The sequence below is a fragment of the Panthera onca genome, chromosome C2, assembly GCF_046562875.1.
Source record: "Panthera onca isolate mPanOnc1 chromosome C2, mPanOnc1 haplotype 2, whole genome shotgun sequence".
NCBI lineage: Eukaryota > Metazoa > Chordata > Mammalia > Carnivora > Felidae > Panthera > Panthera onca.
In genome coordinates, this window is record NC_138347.1 from 115536012 (window position 1) to 115561389 (window position 25378).

The 25378-nt window shown below is 36.2% G+C and overlaps 1 protein-coding gene across 3 annotated transcripts in view; it reads right to left on the reverse strand.

Moving 5' to 3' along the window:
• The window catches only part of AGTR1 (angiotensin II receptor type 1), a 43932-nt gene that overhangs the window by 13753 nt on the left and 4801 nt on the right, over positions 1-25378 (reverse strand). The window contains exons 2-3 of one of the 3 annotated variants that reach the window (XM_060638903.3): positions 20644-20728; positions 10014-10075 (exon numbers count right to left, since the gene is read on the reverse strand). The gene's annotated coding sequence lies outside the window, so the exon portion shown is untranslated. Of the gene's footprint in view, positions 1-3679; positions 4028-10013; positions 10076-20643; positions 20729-25378 lie in introns of those variants that run through there. The other 2 variants (XR_009612101.3, XM_060638901.3) reach the window with 2 other exon arrangements.

Genomic DNA, 25378 nt, shown 5'->3' on the forward strand with positions numbered 1-25378 from the left:
GATATAGATGTAATTATGGGTAAATGAGGTCATGAGGTTGGGGCCCTAATCCAATGTGACAGGTGTCTTCATAAGAGGAAGAACACATCAGGAATGTGCTTGTACAGAGCAGAAGCTATGTGAGGTTAATGAGAAGGTGGCTATCTGCAAGGGAGGGGGAGAGGTCTCACCAGACACCAACCCTGCCAGCACCTTGATCTTGAACTTTTAGCTTCCAGAACCATGAGAAAGTAAATTTCTGTAGTTGAAGCCACCCAATCTGTGGTATTTTATGAAGGTAAACATAACAAACTACCACAAGGCCTATGAGGATAAGCACAATTATTCCCATTCTTCAGATGAGGAAACTGAGGCTTAGAGAACAGGTCCTTTTTTATCAAAAATAGAATCTGTATTTTTGAGATTTTAAAGTTTCAAGGTTCAGTTATTTTTTTGAGGGGTAAGGTCATCATTTCATATTCTAGTTCAATGCTTCTCAATGGGGGATAATTTTTCCCTCCAGGGACATTTGGCAATGTCTGGAGACACTTTTGGTTCTTACAACAGGGGGGAGTTGGGAGAGGACAACGTTACTTGCATTTAGTAACTGCTTAGATGAGATACTGCTACTCATCTTACAAGGCACAACGCATGACCCCACAACAAAAAATTATCTGGTCTAAGATGTTAATTGTGCTGCTTGAGAAACCTTATTCTAGTTCCTACTTTTTTTTTTTTTTAATTCTTGATAATCTGTAGTTCCTGTCTTTTATGGCATAAGTTAACTGTATACTATATTGGTAGTGCTTTTTTCGTGTATTATATTCATATCATCCCAGGGAAACTACAGATCAAAAGATAAAATCCTGTTGAGTAACCTTCAGATATCCAAGACCATGTTGAGTACTTAGTAGGAGCTCTGAAACTGCGAGTTGACTAAATATTTGTTGTGTCAGATCATTCTAGAAATTACTCTCTCTAAGCATTTTCCAGAACTCTAGGATTCTGCACCAGAAAAGAGAATTTGAGCTTGGATTCGTTATAAGGTCTTTAACGGGTTTGATGGCTATTGTAGCGGCCCCAAAGTTGCTTCTAGAAATAGGAAGCCACCATGTCCGGAAGTCAAACCCTGCCCTCTGGTGGCATCACTGCCATAGACACTACTGGGAATCTGACAGGGCCAGAGTCAATCTGCAGTGTTAGGTTCTAAACTGACTGCAATATTTAAATGGAAATTTAACTTTATATTCACATGAGGGCTGTTCTCCCCCCTGCAGAATAACATATTAAGTGTAGTCTGTCATTGAGGCTCTCATTAGAATAAAACCAAGTACACTCATTTTTGTGAGAGAGGATGAACATACCATTAGTTACAAGTCATAGTGTGCAAGTTTGGCAACCCGAGAGTTTCAGTTACTTAGTTTGTCTTTCTTACTTGCCTCCTCTACCCAACTGCTTTTCTGATCCATAAAGGCACTAAGTAATTGTTTTTGTAGCCAAAGAAGAACATTTCTGGAAAAAGGATTTCTAAAGGAGTAATATTGATAGAGTCCCATGACCAGAATTTTAAGTATTGGTTCATGTGGTATTGTCTCTACAAATTCCTTATAGGCTAGTTCTAGAAGACAAGTACCATTGTGTTTGAAATACCAGCTAAATCTTAGGAAATTATATTGCCCCCTTTGCCCATGAAGAGCTCTATTCTCTCACTAGGAAAACACCACTGTACTTCTTATCACAGAGTGCAGCCTTTTCTGTATACTGATGCCAAACGGGTAACATTTTAGTGAGGCATTTGAAGTTGTGATATGCAACTCCATGGGAGACAAACAAGGTCATTTAGAAGGTCTTTTCATTGAGAACATCAGAGCTTTAAAAAGATGCAGGCAGCCTTTCCTGGATAATTGGGGTAAAGTAAATAAAAAAAAAAACAACAAAGTACAAAAATAAACAATCAGATGGAAACATTCAGAATTAAGAGTGAAATGATAGCGAATGCTAATGTCAAATCTTAATAATACATATAACCAAAAGCAATAAGTGAAAAAGCAACATAATTTAAGAAGTTGAAGAGTAGAAATCAGATGATTGCAGGATTTAGCAAGGGTAAAAAAAGACTTAGTACAAACACTAATCTAGAACTGGGGGTAGGGGATTTGGAGGCTTTTTCTTTGTCTCTCTAGAAATTGAGACCTCAGGCAAATTATTAAACCTTCATTCAACGTTGATCTGACAAATGGGAATGAGACCATAAAGCCTCTACCTTGCCCTCGGAAGAATGTTGTTAAGATGATATGTTTAACATAATTTCCTCAAAAGACAGTATATCATACCCATTCATTATGAATAGACTAGATATAGTAAAAACAAGTTTAACACATGACTGAAGTGGAAAGCTAATGGCATATATTCAACATTTAGAATTTTAAAAGGAAGCATTAACTTTAGCAGAGTCTGTTGGCTATCAAGTACCGTAGAAAATAACCCAGAAGCTTTGCAGTCACAAAGGTCAGTTAAGATCCTGGCTTCACCTCTGACTAATCATGTAAATGGTTAAAATACTTACCCTCTTTGAGCCTTAGTCTTCTCATCTTTAAAATGGGATAAAAACTTAGTATATACTGTTATTGCGAGGTTTAAATAAAACATGGCGGGGTGGGGTGGGGTGGAAGATTTCCATATAGTAAACAGTAAATGTTATCTGTTGTTATTACCATTATTTATATTCTCAATATATATTCATATGTCCCCACACTAAGTAAATTACCCCATAAAATTCTACTTTACATATGTGTAATTTGTCACATAACCTATGGTTATTACACATAGCCAAGAAGCAGATTGGAATGATGTGAGGAGCCCTGTCCATACAATACAATATGGTGATACAATCTGTTATTAATACCATAAAGCAATATAAAGGACCTAGGAAGGACCCAGTTTTTAAAAGAAGTGAAAGTGTGAACATCTGAAGGGCAGATGATTTTAACATTACTTTAAGTTGGAGGAGGAAAAAATATCACACTATAGACCTTTGGTTGGTGAATCAAACCTCAACTAATTAAATGGGAAAATTTTTCCTCAAAATGAAGATTTCAGAGAAAAAAATTTCTTTGCCAGCAACTCCCCTAGTATTCATATAAGTCTCTTCCTTGAATTATCTGACTTAACATGTGGTAATTGTTGTTCTTTAATATGATTTCACGAGATTCACTTTCTAATAATTATACAACACTATTGTTTCTGGTAATAACATTTTTGGTATTACTTTATTACTATATAAAATAATGGAAAAACAAATTAGGCTAAATATTTTGTACTCAGAATAGAGCAGGCAGATTTGTGAAGTTCATTAGAACTTTGTGAGAATAACGTAATGTGATAATAATTTTGGTTATATTGATATGAAGACATCTAATTCGAAGGAAGTGTTTAGAAATCAGTCTGTTTCAGTAGGCATAGTTGTACACAGGTCAGTGATCAGTTTAAAGCCATTGTCTAGATAAACTACACGATTTATGTTATACCAACAAATTAAAATGTTCTCTTTACATAAAAAGTCATTCTGCTGTGGTCTTTCAGCAGCTTTATCTCAATGGGGATCAGAAAGTCACAGAGATTTCTGCTATAGAAGGAAATTGATAAGTCATATTTATTCCTTTTCTTCTTCAGAAAAATACAGAAAATACAGAAAAATATATATGTATGCCCTTTGTCCCTGTAAAAATGCACAATTACTATACTCTAAATGGTGTTTTTGTTGTCAGGTTCTTCAAGCCAAGTCTATTTTCACCTATAATGTAGTTGAACTGTTATTATCTACAGTCTTGCTTTTATTGAAACAACTTAAGTCAGAGATTCATAACATTTTATTGCTGGAATAGTCTCTAGAAATTACATGCTCCAAGGTTCACATATGCAAATACTTACAGGGGCTGGGAATAACAGAGTTGAGTGAAGCAGTCATGTTGGTGAATGTAGGATCCTTCCTTTTTCTCAGAGGAGGTGGGGGTTGGGGAGCCTCACTTCTCAGGTGTAGCCACTTATGCTAATTATGATATGGGGAGATGCAAGCCGATTTTTTAAAAAGATGAAGCTGGAAATTTCAAATTTTATTTGAAATCTCCTATTTTGAAATGTTTTCAGTTAATGCAAATAATGATAATTAGTAGTAGTAGTAGTAATAATAATAATAATAATAATAATAATAATAGCAGCACTGTAGAACTAAATAGAACTCTTTTGCAGATCAAGTTGGGTCCAAGGGCTGTCAATTTATAACCTAGGATCCAGGCCAACTACTTAATTTTACAACTGAGTAAACAGACTCCAACCACCAGCAAGATTCTGCAGACCCCCATATTTCAGTGTTTTTATATTACACTAAATATGTGAAGCATACCTCTTTTAGAAATCCCCCCTTCCATTTCCACATTCAACAACAATCTGTGATGGAGGAATTAGAGACAGTGGGAAAACAGAGATGCGATGGGCTGAGGTTATTGTTCATCCTTGCTCTCTTGCAGCCAGGCTGCCCCACCTGGGTGTGCAGGAGGGTAGTCCAGCTCAGAGTATGAGAGCTGTCTCGGAATGTCTAGATGTCACTACCTGCTACGCTGTTCCAGACAGACACTTATTTTTCCCTTTTAATTGTTCCATATTGTTTAAGGTACTATTAGCCTTTTAGAGCTGTTGGTGCATTTCGCCAAAGTGATGTCTCCAGATGGGTGAATACAACATTGAATCTGTGCTATTTGGGTATTCTTGCATATTACTTCAACATTTATTCAAAAAAATATCATCTAGTACCAAAAGGATGACCAATAATGAAAGGGACTGATGTTATTTCATAGAGCCATATTGACCTAATGACCCTGGTTACATAACTAGTAATGAGGTTAAATTTTAAAATATTTTTAATAAGTGCTGAAAAATATTTATCTTCATTGTCAAGTAAAGTGTTTCTAAAGTGAACTGTGATGCTCCAAGCATGGAATTATCTACACACTGGGTGTATGTGTGGTTTTACTGTTTATTTATTTTTTGAGAGAGAGAGCATGAGCAGAGGAGGGGGAGAGAGAGAGGGAGACAGAATCCGAAGCAGGTTCCGGGCTCTGAGGTGTCAGCACAGAGCCCTAGCAGGGCTTGAACTAACGAACTGTGAGATCATGACCTGAGCTGAAGTCAGACGCTTAACCGACCGAGCCACCCAGGCGCCCCTACACATTTATGTTTTTGATACTAATATATTTTCTAAATTAATTCAATACAGGTTTAAAAATACATACAAAAAGTACATAAAAAGAATATATCTGGCATTGACTGAGGGAGTTATACAGGATTAATAATGAACATGGAGTATTTCTGGTGAATGGTAACACTTGGCTAGCAGATACATTTCTTTGGCTTCTAGCCCTAATATAACTTCCTGGACAAGCTGATTTTTCACTTTTGTTGGAAAAGTAGTTTAGTTCTCGTGAGCATGTTTTGCATTCTGTAATAAAAGGACAGCATGTGCATTTTGGGTAATTGCTTGGTTAGCTGGAAGAACACAGTTTGTGATTTTATACATAAGACCTTAGATGGGTAGAGTGAGAAGTTGGAAAAATACTAAACTGTGTTTTAATTTTATTTTGTGTGAAAAGATCAAACTTCATGCTTTTTCAAACTATATAGTTTTCAAGGTAAGACAGAAAACAAATATAGAAAATGTTGGTCTGATAATGTAAACTTCCTTATAACTCAGGAGATGTCATGCTAAGGACTGTTAGCAGTTATTTTTTTGATAAATCTCTTTGCTAGAATGAAGGAGTAGCAGTCCCTGGAAGGTAGTGGAATTTGCTCCACAGGCAGAGACAGGCAGGGAGGTAGGGGCATCAAAGTGAGGCGGGAAAGGGCCACATGGCCCATGAAGGCTCTATGCCTTCAGGAATGCTGCTGTCTTTAGCTGGTAATCACTTCTTAAAGGAAACATTCACCTAAGAATTTTAGTAAATAAGCAAGCATTCAGTATTAGGCTTCTGGGATCAAACTCAGGGCCCAGGAAAGAGTATTGTGGGTACAGTGGAAGGAACATCTTAGTATCTTGAGTCTTGATGTGTGTTTTCGTCTGAGATTACTGTAGTTTTCATTTCCAGAAATGCAATTGCTGTCTTTTTTATATCTTCCATGTCTCTACCTTTGGTGTTCAAACTTTCCTCTAGCTTCTTGAACATATGAAGTACAGTTATAATAACCACTTAATATCCTTGTGTACTAATTCTATCATCTGTATCATTACTGAGTCTGTTTCCATGGATTGATTTTTTTCTCTTTATGGATTGTACTTTCCTGCTTCTTTGCTTGCCTGGTAATTTTTGAATGGGATGCTAAACACTGTGAATTTTGCCTTGTTGGTTATTGGACGTTTTGTATCTTATTAAAATTTTCCTTCTTTGTTCTGGGAAGTAGTTAAATTACTCGCAACGAGTTTGATCCCCTCAGATCTGGCTTTTATGCTTTGTCAGGTGGGACCAGAGCAGCATCTAGTCTAGGGCCATTTTTTTTTCTTATTCTGGAGGCAAAAAACCCTTCCGAGTATACTACCCGATGCCCCATGAATTATACATATGCGCTGAAATGCAAGGGGGATACTTTGCAGATTATTGGGCTCTTCCTTTGCAAAGCTCTCTACTCTCTGGTGCTCTGCCCTGTGAACTCTAGCTCCTTACCTCTTTGGACTCCCAGTTCCATCTCCTCAACTCAGGGAGACCTGGGAGCTCCTTCTTAATTCTTCTTTGTGCCATGGCTGGAAACTACCCCCAGGTAGTGAGCTCGGACAATCATAGGTTTTATTTCATTTGTTTCTCATCCCTCAGAGATTACTGCCCTTTGTTGCCTGATGTATACTGTCTTGGAAACCATTGTTTCTCATATATTGTTTCATATATATATATATATATATACATATATATATGTGTGTATATATGTATACACACATATATATATGTATATATATACACATATATATAATATGCAATGTATATACATATATATGTATGCATATATTACATATAATATCTACACATATATTACATATAATATATGTATACATATATACACACACACACATATATACACACATACCATTGTTTCATATATATGTGTGTCTGTTAGACTCTATCATCCATCCATCTATCTATCTATCTAGTTGTAGTTTTAGGTAAGAAGATAAGTCTCTGTTACTCTATCTTGATTGGAAGCAGAAGTTTCTGGGTTTGAGTTTTGACCCTACATCTTGTATGCTATTTGATTTTGGAAGAATGCTCAACCTCTTCCTCTTCTTTGTCTATTTATGACATGACGATAATAATATAATGATTAACCAATGGAATTCTATAGGGGAGAATATGTCATAGTCTATGAGATTAGGCAAAGGAGTATCTATCCATACACTGAAAGTGAACTTAAAAAACAAAACAAAGCAAAAAAACACCTCAGTGGGATGAACTTTCTCTCTAGCACAAATCACCTGAACCTTTTTCTCTTGCCCGAACACTTGCCTTATTTTTTGCCCTCACTCCAACTTAATGACCCTGCCCTTTATCTTGCAGACCTACTGGTAAGGGGTCTAAAGGCCAAAAGGCAACATGTCTCCTCTGAGAACCCATGGGTCAAAAAACAGGTTTATCTGAAACATTTTGCCAAAACTACACCACCATATAATTATAGTACCATTAAGAGAGTCTGTGTAATTTGTGGTTAAAAAATTGATTTTTTTTCTTATTTCACATTAAAGTAATCACCAAATTCCTGTGAAGTAAAATGCATAAGTATAAATTGAGAACATCTGCCCACAATTATAAATATGTAGAACTCATTCAGCTTATGATCAGTATGTTGACATTTGAAAAGAAAGTGATTTTTTTTAAAGAAAAGATATCTTTTTCTGACATATTAAAATTCCAACTCAGTAAAGTAATGTGAGGAAATAATAAAATTGTATGGTTTTCTTTATTGCATGTTTATTTAGGCCAAACCAGTATGAGGCAGCTAGATTAATTACTTTTTTTTACCGTTAAGTACTGTACATAGTTAATTATTTCATCTAAGTCATGTCTGAGCCAAACCTGTGAATTACTGTTCATGCAGGGCAATGATGATAATTTATGTACTCCCTCCATGCTATGGCTTGTTAGTATATTATTTTTGATTTGAAACTAGATGTTAAAAGTTTGCAAGAGGCTTTTAAAGACTACTCTGTGACATAAGTTCTAAAATTATGGATTTCAAAATTAAGGTTGACAACATGCTATAATAGGAAGTTATTTAGATGATGGAATTATAATACATTCTGTCTGAAAAATATATTTTCCTGTTTTCTGCTCTGATCTGTTGACTCTTATGGTTTCAGCTTGTGCTTTTTTTTCTGCCTGATTTTATGATCTAGATATTACGTTGGGCCCTTAGTAGTTTTTCAACATGCACAAAACCTGATCTCATCCACTGTCCCAATATAGCTAATCAGATATTTAACTGTGGCTACATGTGCCCAGTGACTACCAGTGCTTAGAAAGGTGCCCATAACCACCAAGAACCGACTGAGCTAAACAGATGACATGGAATCCATTTTTAAAATGTATGATCATCTTTATGAAACTTGAGTAACAGGTTCCCAGTGATAATTGTACATAGTCAAGTGAAAGAGAACTTTAAAAAGTTTTATAAATTCAAAAATTAATTTTTAACAGATGCCATTAAAGTAAAAAAAAGATAAAGCATCAGTAAAAATAAAAAGTATAATTAAAAAAAATAAAGAGAGATGTTATAAAGTCTCCTTGCTACTCCCAGAATAGTTCTGGATGAGCCACATTAGCACCACTGGGAGTTCACCAGGAAAGCCATCTCAGGTTCCATCCACCCCTACTAAGCCAGAATTTGCATTTCAACAAGATTCTGCAGGTGATTTGTGCATTTATTCAAGTTTGAGAAACCTAGTCTAGAGGGACCTTTAAGCTTGTGCATGGGTCCAGTACTTTGCCCTTCACGTAGACTGGAGAGCACCCCAATCAGTGAGCCCATTCCAGTGGAGTGTGGCTGCCCTTGAAGAGACCTGGGAACATCAAGGTAAGTTTCAGTTGTGTGAGGGTTTCTTGGATTTTCGTGGGAACTTTAGAGGAAGAAGAGTCCCAGTGAGCAAAACTGTGTACCAAGGAAAAGCAATCTTTTTCACATGACACAAATATCTGTCAGGGCCATTCATATAAGAAATGAATTGTATGTTAATCTTTTAGAGGAAAATCAATACCAATCCAGACTTTTTGCTGGGACTTTGGTGGGAAGGTCCTTGCTTATTTTAGGAGAACCAAGGAGCACCGATGAGGATGGAAGGTGCCTCATGTTCCCTTGGAGCTATGCTTACCTTTTTATTGTTTGTGTGAAATATATGAATTTCATGAGTAATTTTACCTACTAGCTGTTTGTTTTCTCCTCAAAATGCCTGCACTTGCCTTGCAATTTCCTTTCCTTGCAGAGGCTTTCAAACTGTTCAACCACTAGAGGTCTGTATTACCTATTTAAAAAATCATACCCAACTGGCTGAACAGTTCAGTTCTCAATTTCAGTATGTGTTTCTATTTTTTAAACTTTAAAATCTTTTTAAGACATAACACCTGGGAATTAAAAAATCACAACATTTTAGGAAATGAAGGGGAAAACCTAATAGGAACCCTTCCATTTGGAAGGGTATTGAGTCTCCCCCACTATTTCTAATAGACAGCTGAGCACACCTTCATACTCTGAAACTCAGAACTCCATGGCCAGTCACAAATCAGAGGAACACCATTTATTTTCTGCAAAATAGTTTCCCTGATTTATTTGAAGATGTCCGTGTTTTGTAACTTTAAATTTTAAAGCATTTATTTTTCTCTTTCAACAAAAGTTATTCTCAGATTTAAGACACTGATTTTACATCTTTTATGAAGGTTTTGAAAATAAGATTTTCTTTTATTGGTCACCTGAGATTAGATGAAGAATTAATGTTCTTTCAGACTTACTTGATAAAGTTCTGCTGCAATCTTCTAAACTAACACATCAGCCTGGGTTTGCATGGTTCAAGCTGTAATAGAGGTGATGACTGTTAGTGGTACCTAGTGCAGATTGGGTCCCCCAGGTTTTCACTGTGTTCCATGTTTACCCAGGGATTTTCACTAGAATAGCCCATTTGGGTCTGCCCTCTGCCAGTAGCAGTACAGGCTCTGAACCTTCCAGAAATCTAAAAATGAGGCGTCCTGTTTACAAGACACCTGATTAATAACAGTAAAACCTTTCCATAGCCTCATAGAGCAGGCCTCCTGAAACAGAGCGCATTCATATATTCACATATTTAAATGGAGTGGTTGAAAATATTACAGACATAAAAGCTGTAATTTACAGTGTATTGCACCAGGGGTTTGGGATTCTGATGCTAGATTTTCATAGCTTCTAATTATGTCTACATTTGGAGTAAGTGGCTACATTTGTTGCCAGGCAAGGTGTAATGCTAAGAGGCTCCCTTCTTTTAAAAGGCATTATTGCATAATGTTCCTGGCCTGCACTGCTTCCAGAAGCATAAGCAGGTCTAGTGTGGCTTCTCTCTCAGTCTGTCACTTTATTAAAACACAACAATTTGCAAGTGTTATTTAGCAGATCAGCTGGGTTCATTTCAAAGGCTAATATTTAACAGAGAGGGAAATAACCCATCCCAATCCTTTTAAAAAGTATTTTCTGTGTATTCTTAGGCAAATTGCCTAGTGTCTTACATAGATCTCAAAGCTAGGATTCAAGGATAATTTTAGTAATGTCTTACCCTGCTTGCCAACATAATTCAAATGATCGATTCGATAGCAGAAGGAATCTAATTCACAGAGCACTCATTTGTACTACAGACCACATTATTTAAAGTAGTTAAATTTTTCTTCATTTCCTGTTGCATTTCTGTGTATGGCTGGTGGCATGTGAATTCACAATTAATTTCCTCACTGAAATGTGACAGAAAAATATCTGCTTTACCTTGTCTTCAGCATTCCTGTCAGAGCTTTGGACTCTCCTATTCAATATGATGCTAGCTTAAACAGGCACCTGGTATCACTATAAACAAATATTGACACGGTGTTCACTTATATACATATATGTAAAAAAAAGTGCTGATGGTGTAGCAGTTAATTAAAAGCAACAGCAGGAAGAACTCAGCCTCTGGAGAATTTGATGAGTTACATCTGGGAAAAAAATGGTCAGAACCAGGGTGTTGGAGTCAGTCCCAAATTCCAGTTCTGTTCCTGACATTGGTTAGCAAAGCGGGCCCCTTAGGCTCAGTGTCTGTGAAGAAATGAAGCCAATAAGACCACCTGGCCTATGGGGTTTGTTTGTTGGAGGATTAAGTAACAAAATGCGGATGAAGTGCGTGACCCAGTGCCTGATCCAGTAAGTGTCCAGTTAATGGATGTTAACTATTATTTTCTCTGCTTCTTTGGGTCCACATTTATAAAATAGCAATGTAAGACTATGGCAACAATCATAGTTATCTCTTAAGTGTTGCTGTGAGAAGTAAGATTATATACATGAAATAGTACCTGGCATGGTTGCTTCCCCAAACTGGTCTCCCAAAGTTTTCACCCATAAAACTAAATTGCAAGTTGGGAGAATTTCAAGGATGATTCATTCCTGAATTTGAGACTTTTTTTTTTTTTTTTTTTACTTTTTTGAATGAGAAGATTTGTCATTTAGATTCTTTTAAGTTTTACTTACTTTTTCTGATCTGGATGATGACTTAAATTTGTGAGCCTACCAGATTTAGAAGATAAAATACTGCATTGAAACAATAGTTAACTAGAGACAGGAATTATTTTCAGGGAAGTTAAAAAACTGAAATTAAGAATCTGTTCAACCTCAGGGAATGGAAAGCAAAAACATGATGGTGCTTAAAATACTGTTTTCAAACCTTTCATTATTCTGGCCCTAGCAATTGAGGAAACTTTGTTTTCCCCTAAATGCTGTATAGTAAGTATCTCCTTTCAGGAGAGAAATCTGTGGGAGAGGGATTTGATGGAAGCTGTGACTAACTAGCTTTTTATTAGGGACCGAATACTGATTAAATTACAGGCATTATTTTAACTCAACTTGTCTTCCCAATACTATTGGGATTTAGAATTAGAATTGCTGTATTTTGCAATGAGTGCTGAAGAGAACAAAGACCAGCTACTGACATACAACTGAAAAGGTTTTTCTCAGCAAAGGACTAGACTTGGCAGTTTGGCCTTTATGCAGCGATTTCCAAGGACACACTGGAGTTACAAAAGAGGTACATGCTTTCTGAAATCAGAGGCACTCACCTGGGCAGAAGTCCACATCAGTTCAAACTGACTTTCATGTTTTTGTGTGAGAAAAGGAAAACCTCTCATTTAAAGTTATGTATTGGATATTCTTAAAATGTTCTAGTTCCTTGCCAGGCTGATTTTATGGGATGTCATTGACACGAGGGGTACTGGGAAATAAATTCCTGTACTGTTATAAATGAATAACTATCTGTACTATTAACTAGCCTTAGGACCTGAAATTATACCAGAAGTTCTTTTTGGATCATATTTCAGTTTAGAGAGCCAGCCACACATCAGCAGTTAAGGACTGAACCCCCATATCTTTCTGTCAACTCAGCACCACCCCATTTCCAGGAACCTCCTGAAATTACCGCCACTTTGGAAATCAAATCATCATTTCCACTTCTGAGTACATACCCTAAAACTCTCCACATGTGCAGGAGAATATACAAAAACATTCACTGTAGCGTTGTTAACCAGCCATTGAGTACTGCTTTTTTAGAATAAAGGAAGTTGCATTTTTTTTTTTTTTTTCTCATTCTGGTCATGATCACTTTAATTTATTACTCTTGGGGAAGTCTCTAATGGAGACCTATGGAGCAGCTGGCCCATTTGGGAGAAGCGTGACATCAGAGATGCTTGTCTCTTCCTTGGCTTCATCTGCTAGAAATAGTAACTAAGTCCTTTGCCTATGCTGGTAGGAGAGGAGCTGTAGAAAATCAGATTAGCAGGAAAGAAACTATTAGTCTTCATTTTCTTGTTTCCAACCTGCAAATACAGATTGTTAAATACACTTGTTCCCTAATGCTCATTAGGAAATCTTGAAGAATAGCCGGACAGGAAAAAAGCATGGGGATTATGAGCAAACAATACCACTAAAATATAATGCAAAGTCAGGATCGTTGCTTCTCATTCAGACGATCTTACATGTTTAAGATTGGTTGAATTTGAAATTTTCCATTAAATAATTTCATACCCAGTTATATGTAGACTAATGTCACATTTACAATCCCAAATGTATCTTTTTATTCAGAGTTTTCTTTTTGTTGGACTTGAAGATAAAATAGCTGAAATGGGATAATCAATATATGAAATCATTTTATATCTGGTAGTATCCCTAGGACTCGTTAAGTTCACTGGTGTTAAGTTCACTGGAATATTTGTTTGCCTAAGAATGCAGAGCTTTTACTAAAAATAATCTAACGGCAATGTTGTGTAGCCCCAACTCTTTATTGCTTGAGGAGTTTTACTTTCAGAGACAATGGATTACAGGTTAGTGATAGGCAAAGCATTTTTGGAGTATACCAAAGGCCCCAAACATATCATTTGGGTGTCCAGGAGGAAGTGACATTAAATACAGGATTTTAATATTTAGAGTTTGAGTTATAGCCATAGAACCATCCACTGGGGATTGAATCATACACCTGACTTCTTGTAAGATTAAAATCTTCGATTTTGGAAACATTTTACTACATTTCAAAGTATGTTGTCTTTAAACCATTTAGGTTTAATCATTTGTTTCTTCTCTTGTAGCATCCATTCTTAATGTCTCCGGTTTTTACCTATTAGTCCTGCTAGCCTTTGATAACTTGATCTCCCTTTTGTTATCCATTCTTCTTTTGTGGTTTCTAAGAATATTGGCCTGTTTGCTGTGCCTTGAACTTGCTGGTGTCGTACTGCCAAGGCCTTTGCTTTTGCTTTATGCTTTGCTTCTGCCTAGAAGAGTCCTTCCCCAGATGTCCATAGAGTTCCTTCCTTCTTACTATAAGGAGGCTTTCTCTAAATAGCCTTTTAAAACTGCACTTTCCCCTCTCATTTCTAGCTCTAGTCTCCATTTTATGCAACATATTGCATATTTTACTTGATTGTTTTTCTGTGTACATGCACTAGAATGTAAGTTCTGTGAGGCCAGGGGTTTTTGTCTTCTGTTCACACTTTGTCCTCAGGGCTGAGAACAGGGACTGGCATGTGGGTATCCAACAAAACTACTTATTAAATGAATCACAGCAGATTATGTTGCAAACTGCAACCCTAAATAGGAATAAATTATATTTAATTAATTCTCATTCAGAAGGATTCTTATGGTCATGACATTTGATATTTTTATTTTATTTAAAATTTTTTTAATGTTTGCTTTTTTTTTTTTTTTTTTTTTTTTTAGAGAGAGAGACAGAGACAGAGCACTAGCAGGGGAGGGGCAGAGAGAGGGAGACACAGAATCCAAGGCAGGCTCCAGGCTCTGAGTTGTCAGCACAGAGCCCAACGCAGGGTTCAAACCCACAAACCGTAAGATCATGACCTGAACCGAAATAGGATGCTTAACCGACCAAGCCCCTGATATTTTTATTTTAGAGTCAGAGGAAAGAAACTTTACGATTAACCAATACCCATTCAATAATATGTAAGATCACAATAGTTGTAAACTGAAATGTCATCAGGATTTGGGCAGTTAAATAAATGTGTGAAGCACCCTATCAGGGAATGATGGGGTCTGTGATAAACAAGAGAGTTTATATACTGTCCTTCTTAAAGGCATTTGGATTTGAAAGAGAAATTTAAAACACAGTACTACCTGAAGGAAACGTATCTACCTGTGGTTTCAAAGGCCCGCTTCAGCTGTCAGTATGTGGCTGACAGGACCATGAAGACATTTTCTAAGTCACACTGTTTTTGAACTGCGTTTTAACTATATATTCAGGTTTGGGTATGTGCCTGACTCCACATCAGGACAGAAATACTCAACTGATCAAATCTAATTACATTTGCTTCCCAACTAAATTGTGTATCACCTTCCCCTCTTGTGAGAGATATGGCCCCTCTTGGGTCCTCAGCATCTGATTATTGCAAACCTAATTGATTTGCGACATTTCATTAATAAAGTTAACTAAAACTAATTATACATATTGAATAAAAGTTTCCTGTGAAATGAATTATTCTATTTAGCTTAAGGGTTCTTAATTGGCAGAATGAATTGCTGAGGAGGACTGCAGAATTGGTTTCTCTTGGGATCTTTATATCTATCTATATCTAAAAAATATATATGTATATGTATATTTATATAAACTTAACCAATATGGGTTGATGGATAGTGACACCATAGAAAATAAAAACAGAAAAAAATTGATAAAATGTGAAAATTAAAGATGTCAGACATATTCCTAAGAAGATAAAAATCATAAAATAGGTTACATAGATCTCTTCCTTTTAAGATGTTAAATTAGGTCTGTTAAACTTGTCATATATCTTAAAGAAGCTAAAATAAATCTTTTAAAAATACTTATTTATTTTTGAGAGCGCGAGAGACAGAGAGTGTGTGAGTGGGGGAGGAGCAGAGAGGGGGAGACCCAGAATCTGAAGCAGGCTCCAGGCTCTGAGCTGTCAGTACAGATCCCAATGTGGGGTTCAAACTCGGGAAGAGCGAGATCATGACTTGAACCAAAGTAGGATGCTTAACCAACTGAGCCACCCAGGCGCCCCTAAAATAAAAATTTTTAATTTATTGACATTTATTGTTTTATTCATAATTATGAATCTTCCTTCACTTATTTGGTACATATTCTATTTCTTACTCTTTAATTCAGATGGCATGTTCTATCTAACTCACCCATCTAATTAAGTCTACATTCTAGCAGAAATCCAGGGGTTGCTTACTACTACTTCAGTTATCCCAAAGCAAGCTGATGTGCTGTGGGCAGTACTTCTCACAAATAGGGCCGTTTCCAAAGCTCCTTAATTGTTCAGCTGTATACAGATAAACATGTTCTATGTAAAATGAAGACTAGCATTCTTGGTTTAGAGATGAATAAAGTACGTCTGGTCCATTAGTGTTATATGTATCACATAAGAAGCTGTTGTCATTACCGACTTGAATTTGCATTGCTTTCACATTGCCAAAACGGGTTGGACTTCTGGCTTTACATCGCTGAGACAATTGTTTTATCCTCCTGCTCTGGACACTGACCATACTAGAGGGACCAGAAGCAGTGAAATGCCTATCTTGTTCTTCCTCTTTGACTTGGGAGCATCGCTGAGGAGCCAAGGTTCAGGGTCTATGTCAAGAGACAGCCTTTACCCACTGCCTGGTTTTATCTACAGCAGCTCTGTTTGCTTTCCGTAGTGACCCATACTGTGTATAGAAGTATTTTGGCCTTGCCTGGATGAGAGGAGGAGGAAGGCTGCTCCTGATTGGATTTTGGGCTTGAAATATGACATTGTTCCTGTTGTCCCAGGGCCCCCAGCATTTGTTTGAATTCTGGAAAGGTGCCAAAGACATAGTCCCAGATAACTGGTTACATTCTACCAGGTCTGTGCTTTATTATTACATTTCTAAGATATCCCACACCTTTCTGAAATTAAAAAAAAAAATTCCTATATGTATAAATCTTGTTAAAAGCCTTTTTAAAAAAATGTTTATTTATTTTGAGAGAGAGAGAGAGAGAGAGAGAGAACGAGGGAGGGAGGAGCACAGAGGGAGGGAGAGAGAGAATCCCAAACAGGCTCCATGCTCACAGCACAGAGCCTGACATGGGGCTAAATCTCACAAACCCATGAGATCATGACCTGAGCCAAAATCAAGAGTTGGACACTGACTGAACCATCCAGGTGCCTCTAAATCTTAAAAGTCTTAAAAGGAATGACTAGTTGAAAGGGAAGGATGACAATTTTTTGGTACTAATCAAAAGTTCTCCCTGCCAGCAAAATAGCCTCTACATTTAGATGCTAATTCTCTGAGTTCTTTTAATTATTATTATCTACAAAAAAAACTTTTTTAATGTTTATTTATTTTTCAAGGAGAGAGAGACAGAACGTGAGTGGGGGAAGGGCAGAGAGAGAGGGAGACACAGAATCTGAAGCAGGCTCCAGGCTCTGGGCTGTCAGACAAAGCCCAATGTGGGGCTTGAACTCACGGGCTGTGAGATCATGACCTGAGCTGAAGTTGGATGCTTAACCGACTGAGCCACTCAGGCACCCCTGAGCTCTTTTAATTATTAAAAATAGTAACAGTAATCCAAATGTGAGTCTCCTACCTAGTCAGTTAGGTGCTAAGCATATCTAGTTCTATTTTTTTTCAAGCTTAGGAACAGTGTTTCTATACATATCTTGTAAATAATAGGTTATTTGGAGTAAACCTGTTACTCTATAAAGAAACCTTTTTTTGTTTATTTATTGAAAGAACCACCCCTCAAATGGCTACCCTTTACTTTGCCTTTTTTCATTGCTAAGACTCTAGGATTCATACTTGATAATTCCAAACTGGGTGCAAATTTCTATTATATATGCTTTTATTGAAAAATAATATTAAATGTGTAAAGGGAACATAGTGTGGATATTTAAATGCTTATCTCACAGTTAGTTATATAGCTGTTTCAAATCCTTGATGCTTCGATGACTCAAAGACAAAGTTGTTTTTAATTTTTTGCCTTGTGTAACACACAATCATTAGTCCAGGAACCAAATGTAATTGAACTACTAGGTATAAGTTTCTAGAAAGTAATTGAGACTGACATTTTAATAATGGGATCATATTAGTGGAAAAATGGTGACTAAGAACTTTAAGAATATACTATAATGGGGTGGTTACATTAATTAAAAACTGAAAACAAACTACTCTTCTCTGTGATACATATAATTTGGAAATAAAAATAGGGACTTCTAATACCTTGTACATTTCTATAAAAAGAGAAGAAAAGAAATAAGTGGTCTAATACTTATTTTTCTTGACTCTCCAATTTCTTAAAATATGTGAAGTCAGCTGTAGTTAGGTCAGTACAAATGAGACATATCTATTGCTGCAGGAAAAACAAACCTCACAGAATATACAGAATAAAAAAAATATGGGTCATTAAGATGACCCTACATCTTTTCTAGTTTTCTTTACTTGGAGTTGTCAATGATGCGGGTAAAGAACCCAACAGCTGTATATTATTAGTTCAGTATAATTACATGTACCTCTTCTCACGATTTTTAAGAAAACCAAGAACTTCTAACTTTAGAAGAGTACATAAGATACTTAATCCCATGTATCTTAATACACAAATAAATAAGAACAAGAGAAAGTTACTGCGAGAACTATATACCAGATACCCTGCAACTGAGAAAATTAGAATTTAAAAAATACTTTAAAATTTCCAAATAAGTTTAAAAGAGCATAACAATTGCTTACCAAGTAGCAGTGGAAGAGTCCACTGTGTTGTTAGTACTATCAATAGAATACTATCCAATAGAACTTTCTATGATGATAGAAATGTTGTAAATCTGTGCTGTCCACTAGAGTAACCACTGCCTGCATGTATCTACTGGAATTCTTGAAATATGCCTAGGACAACTGAGGAACTGAATTTTTAGTGTCATTGTATTATATAGTTAATTTACATTTACACTTGAGTAGCCACACATGACACAGGAATACCACACTGGATAGTGCAGGCCTACAGATTTTAAGCCACGGAATATGGTCTTTATTGATTCTTTTAAATGTCCTGGTTTTCCCCATTTGTCCTAAGTAGATTTCAACTTAAATTCTTTTGGTCCTATAAAACAAGCCCTGAAATGCTGTTTACACATTACTGGTTTAAATCAATAAGAGATCAGAGTTCTCTGGTCGTAAGTTGGTAAAAGAGACATTGCAATGTTCAGAAGGTCCTTCTGAACACACCTTTTGCATTTCAGTATAGTGCCCATGGATGGCATGGGGCCTTGGAGATTGTTTTACAGGAAACCCAAAGCAAAGTTTTGGCAGTTAGTGGCCAAATTGGTATAGCATCAGTTCTTTAGCAAACAAAAAATAACTTAGAATTAAGCATGTTTTGCTTATTCATCTGAAACTAAAAGTTTGAAAAAGTTAATTTTATGGAGGGTTTTTCCCCCCACTGTTTTGTTATTTGTAAGCAAAAAAAATCATATTTATTTTGCTATAAATGTGTGAATGTTAGAAAGCGGGGGCTTCCAAAACACAGGAGAAGGGAGGCTGTTATATAGAAATTTCTATCAGGAACTCCCCTGGATTACTGTCTTGCTTCTTCTGTTACAAGGTTGATGGCATATTATGGACAAAGAGTTTCTTCTGTTCAGTACTCTTAGGATGTAAAATAAAGCTTCCTATCTTAGTGCCTTTCTAATTAGGACATACATTTCAGTGTACTTTTCCCAGAGCTGGATTTTTACTGAAAACATGTACAGCCCAGCTTTCTAAGCTTATTTGTACCTCAAAAACAAAAACAGAACAAAACAAAACAAAACGAAAAATCCCTAAAACCTAAAGATTTCCAGTGGCAGAACTCTGTAGAATGTACCCATTTTTGTCACCAAGATTAAAGCAGTCCTCAATAGTTTCCTAACTCCACCATGGAGTGCCTTCTAGCAACTGTTTCCTCCTTGCCAATGAAACAAAGAAGAATAAAATCAACATTTGTCTACCCACCCACCACTTATCCTATCTATCTTCTGCTTTGATAAAATATAATCCCAAGATATTCAGAAGGAGATAAGCTACTCGTTTCATTCTCCCTGGAGGGACTAGGGGATGTCTTCCCTGTTAATTTAGGAAGTTGAGGGCTTGTTCCTTGAGCTGAGTTTTTGTCAGGAGAAAAAAGGCTTTTGATCTGGAAAATCCAGGAGTCTTTTTATGAAAAATATCAGGCAGGGCCATGTGACAGGAAATGGATGGACAGAGCAGTCCCTGATTACTCATGCTGCCCTCTCAGGTTCTGACTGTAATGCCCAGCGGCATGATTCATACCTACCAGAGGGCTAGGCTATGTGGGGATTAAAGGGTACCTTGTCTCCAACTCCACATTGCCCTTTTCCCTATATCTTACTGGAGTAAGGGCAACTTTCATGAAAATAAGACTGAGAGACATCTGGATTTTCTGAAGGTGAGCAGGTCAAGTTTTAAGGTTTATGTTCTTTGGACATATGGTCTTTGGGCATGGCTTTTGGAAGTGAGTGCTTCACAGAGCCCCATTGGGTGGCTGAGGAGAGAATACAATCTCCTGTTTCTCTTAAAGCCCTACATAGTGTGAAGAGTACCTTTCAGAGCAATCCATCCGTGGCCACAAGGAGATCCTTGCCGAGGGGTTGCAGATCTCTCATATGGTTTATATTAATACATGAATATCTTGGTAATATTCTAACATGGTTTACCTTTAAAATCATATAAATATATGCTCTTAGGCTGCATATAAGGAATAAGATTAAGAGTGGAATTTCATTTTTTTCTGCATCCTCTGTTTCTGTCACTAGACAATGATATATGTGACTTGTGCTGCCTCCACTATTGACACATTAGAGAAAACAACCGCCCAATACCGTGCTATAAGTGTAAGACACTTACCTGGATGTAGAACTTCTAGGATGGCTTCAGTGTCTTATTCAGATGAAAACTCGGCCATTTTAGACCAATTTACCATGTATTAAATCTGGAAAGACAAAAAGATTAATGTGATTCACTGAATATGGCCAGATTTTCATTTTTTAATTGACAGAGTAAGTATTAACACTACATCTTAAAAATGTTTTTGAAGGGAATGAAACCATCTGGTCCACATCAAGAATATATTTTTCCTTATGTAGAGTTAGGCCGTACTAAGTGGCAGTCTGTCGTGGGGTTACGTCCTCTTCCTGGTTGTAGTCGACGTCTTCCCTCATACCCTTGTAGATACTCACCGGAGAAGGAGAAAACGTGTTTTTGGGTAAAATAGTGCAATCTTATTCTAAGACACTTCTGTAGACATAGCTCCTAGTATAAGAAGTATCATAATAGATTAGATTTTTCGTTGTGAATCTACAGGTAAACTTTGATAAATGATCCTTTTTAATATAAACCTATATGAGTGTTATTTTACCATAATTTAAAAAATCTTCTTAAAAAGAGATCTTTTTTCTGTATTTCTGTTTTTATTTTTCATTGTAGTAATACATACATGTGGTTTAAATGTCAAGTTACAAAGGAGTGTAAAATCAAAGTACGTGTCTCCTAGCTGTCTGTAATGGTCTCTCTAGATCCACTTCCTAGAGATACTTACTACTAATAGTTTCACGTGTATCCTTTTAAGTCTTTTAAAAATGTATACACATGCATACAGATGTGTATATCCACGGGTTTTCATTTTACACCTCCTACTATTCTGTTGTGTGTGTTTTTTTTTTAACTTAACATGGCTAGATCTGTAATATATGCATAAATCTACCTCGTTTATTTTGATGACTACACAGTATTCATTGCACTGATTCATGATAATTTATTTAACCAGCCCCCTGTTAATGGATCTTAAGGTTTTCTTTTTTTAGTTTCTCATTTTGGCTGCTTAAAAACATGCGTCAATGATTCTATTTATATGTGTGCATTTTTTAAGTGGTATACCAGTAGAAAAGTTTCAAATGTGATTGTTAAAGCAAACTGCATACTCCAAGTTTTCGAAAGATACTTAAAAATGTCCTGTACAAAGGCCATACCAATTTTTGATACCCCAAATCTGGCTTTTATCAAATCTTAAATTTTTTTTGTCAGTCTTATAAATGAAAAGTACATATTTGTCCTGATTTGCATTTCTTTAGTTATAAATGAGGTTGAGCTTTTTCTGTTGTTGTTGTTTCCTTATTGTATGTAGTTACTCTTCTACTAGTTTGCCCATTAATGGCCTTTGCTTATTTATTTTTTTTTAAGTTTATTTATTTTGAGAGATGGGAGAGCGGGGAGGAGCAAAGAGAAAGGGAGAGAGAGAAATCCAAGCGGCTGTGTGTGCAGTCAGCGTTCCTGAGTGGAAATCAAACCTTAACTGACTGAACCACCCACACACCTGGGTTTTGCTTATTTCTTAGTTGGGCTGTTCATTGCTTCTCATGTTAAAGAGCTCACGTTCTATTCAGGAAACTGGCATTTTACATGTAATGTGTGGCAAGTAGCTTTCTCAAGTTCCTGTTTCTCTTTTGACTTTGTTTATGGGTCCTTTTTACCATATGATATTTTAATTTTCTTATGTAGCCAAATTAAGCAATATTTGTCATTATGGATTTGGGGGACACTTTTCAGTAAGAATATTATTAAAGCTGAAAAGTTATTCAGGAAGACTATAGGTGTGGTGTAGGTTACCTTTTAAACCACAGTGTATACCAACTTTACTATAATGGTGTTATATGGAAGGATTTTGGCCTTAGAGAATCTCTTTTTATCCCTATATTTCAGTGGTTTTGTTGTTATAGCAAAAGAAATTTCCCATAAGATTATTTCTCTCTTAAAAATACTACCATGATATTAATTATCTAAATTCTTGTAGGGCACTAGTGTCCCTCAGGAAAAAAAAAATTAGAGAAAGTATCAGATTTACCAATTATCATTCTCTACACAGTTAATGGCAGTTGTCTAAAGATCTGAAATCTAGAGTGGGTTAGATTGAAAGTAGTAGTAATTCCGAGACAAACTGAAAGCACATACAAAAAAAAGGAAAGAAAAAAGTCACTTTTGATCTTAGCCTTGATCTTAATAACCCTCAAAAGCTTCTAAGATTTGTTATATATTTTTCCTAGTCTTATCTGGTTCACAGTGATGCAGACATTTAAAAAAATATATCGGTTATTTTAATCACAAATCAGTGCTAATAGAACTGTTTCCATTAGAATACCAATGACCCAAGTAAGGCCTTAATGGCAACTTGACAGTAATCTAAACACCCACACGCACACACTGGACCACACTCATGATTTGTGTTTTCATATTGCTCTATAGTGATTATCTTTCCTTGCCATTAAATATTATTAAATATGTAAAAATGGCTATATAATGTCACATCATATGGCTTAACCTAACAGAAATGTAAAAGAATAGATTTGTGTTCCTCTCAAAAATGTATTCTGTTAACTCAGTAGACCAAATGCCACAACACATTCAAGAAATCATTACGTAGGAATCACATCAGATTCTTTTCCATTCCTGATAAAGTGGCAGCAATTAACTGTGTGAAGGTTAAGGGCTGGGATCCATCATGGTACAACATGTTTTACGTGAAGTGACATCATTTGAATGGAAAGATTACTAAAGCTGGGTTAATGGAACATTCTTGTTCTAGCAGCATACTACACAGATTTAGAAGCATGTAAAATACATTTAATTGGATATTGAGAAGAGTTTGGGTCAAAAAGTGAAGGGAATAATAAAAGTATAAATGTATAAAGTTTACTAGAAGAAATGCTGTGAGGTCATTCATTCATTCATTCATTCAATTTGTTTAGGAAAAAACCTGGTGCAGATTCTATGCAGCCCCAGTCACAAATATTTGGGCTCATTGAGACCAGCAGGACTGTAAAAGGTCATAAGACAGTCACTGCTGTATCATTTATCACTTATTAGCTTTAAGAACTCTGCTGCTACATGCAGGATGTCACCTGGGCACTACCGCCCCTCTAAGCCCCAGGTTCTTGGCATTATGGCAGCCTGGGTTGGTTGTGTCCTAAGCCTTAAGTTACAAATTAGACACTGTACTGTTAGGGCTGCTTAAAGTTCTCGATCTAAGCAGCTGGTGAAGTTCCATCTCCCAAGGATGTCCCTTTATCACTGAGAAAATTATAGCTGCTCAGTCCTGTTGACACACCTCTCCTCTCAAACGTGATCACAGGGAACCCAGACTCACTTCAGTCTTTTGACCAACATCAATGAGCCCCTGTCAGAACAACAGGCTTTTGGCCAAATCCAACTGACAGCTCTCAGAAAATCTACATGCACTGGGAGAAATCGTTCAGAGACTGAATCATCTGGGGAGTCACTGGCTTAACATAAGTCACCATTTGCTTGCAAACTGACTAGTAAGTAACTATATTCAACTAGTTTTGTGAACCATGCTTGTAGATAAGTGTTTATATTAAAAGCTGAAAGAGTGATATATAATTTGAGTTGGAAGGCTTAATAGTTTGTATACGTAGGGAATGACTTGTTCAAGAGAAAACATTTTTTATAGCATCAGAATACTCAAAGATAAAATGAGTAAATTATAGGTAAGTTATGAGAAAAACAGAGATATTGAATCTTAAGTTTTAAATAATGAGCTTTCATAATTTTAGTATTTATTTCCCAACTAAAGAAAGAATTTTTAGAATTCTCCATTATTTCACTTAAAGGTGAATATGACAGGCAAATGTTGCAACTAAAATAGAATAGATCTTATTTTTTCTATGAGGGAAACAGAACTTGATTTCAAATGATAATGTGAAATAAATTCTCAAATAATTAGTTGGCCTTAAAAAGCAGGCAGTGTAGTGTAGAGCAGACAGTGCGGCGTGGCAGGTAAGAGGACAGGAATCAAAATTCCTGTGTTTCAATCTTGACTCTACCAGTTACCACATTTGGGTGAGTTTCTTATCTTGTTATTACTCAGTATCCCAGCCTATAAAATGAGGATAAAGCAGTGATTATTTCATAGGGATGTTGTGAGGATTATATAAAAACAATATTAAAGGCTGAACATTGTGTCTGGCATATTATTATATGTGCTCAATAAATGTTAGCTTTATGTAAAAATGTTAATTTATTAAAAAGCCAATATAACCTCTAGGCAATTATTCCTAACAAGTCCTGGGTGCTGTATGCACACTTGGACTTCTCTAACTTCATTTTGCATTTGAATCACTTGGGGTTTTTGTTAAAAATGCAGATTTCAATGGGTCTGGGTGGAGTCAGAAAATCTGCATTTCTCACAAGTTCCCACGTGTTGCCCACAAGGCTGGTCTTTGCCTTAACACCTGAGACAATGGTGGATGGTTGCTTCTAATTTATAATACAGTGGTTCTCAGTAGGGAAAATGGGAATAAGGGAAGTGTAGACAATATGTACAGATTTAAAATCCCAAGTGATTGTAATATGCTTGCCTTGCCTTTTCCCTATTGCCTAAAGAACCACTGATTTGCTATTTCAACTTCTATTTTGTTTCTCCATTTCTTACTCTATTCTCTACTTTCCCCCTTGCCATTATTGTTTTAGACTAAAAAAACAGTATTAATAATTCCCCAGTTACTAAGAATAAAGCATCAATTTCAAGCCATTTTATTGTGTATAATAGGATACTCTACTCAAATGAGAT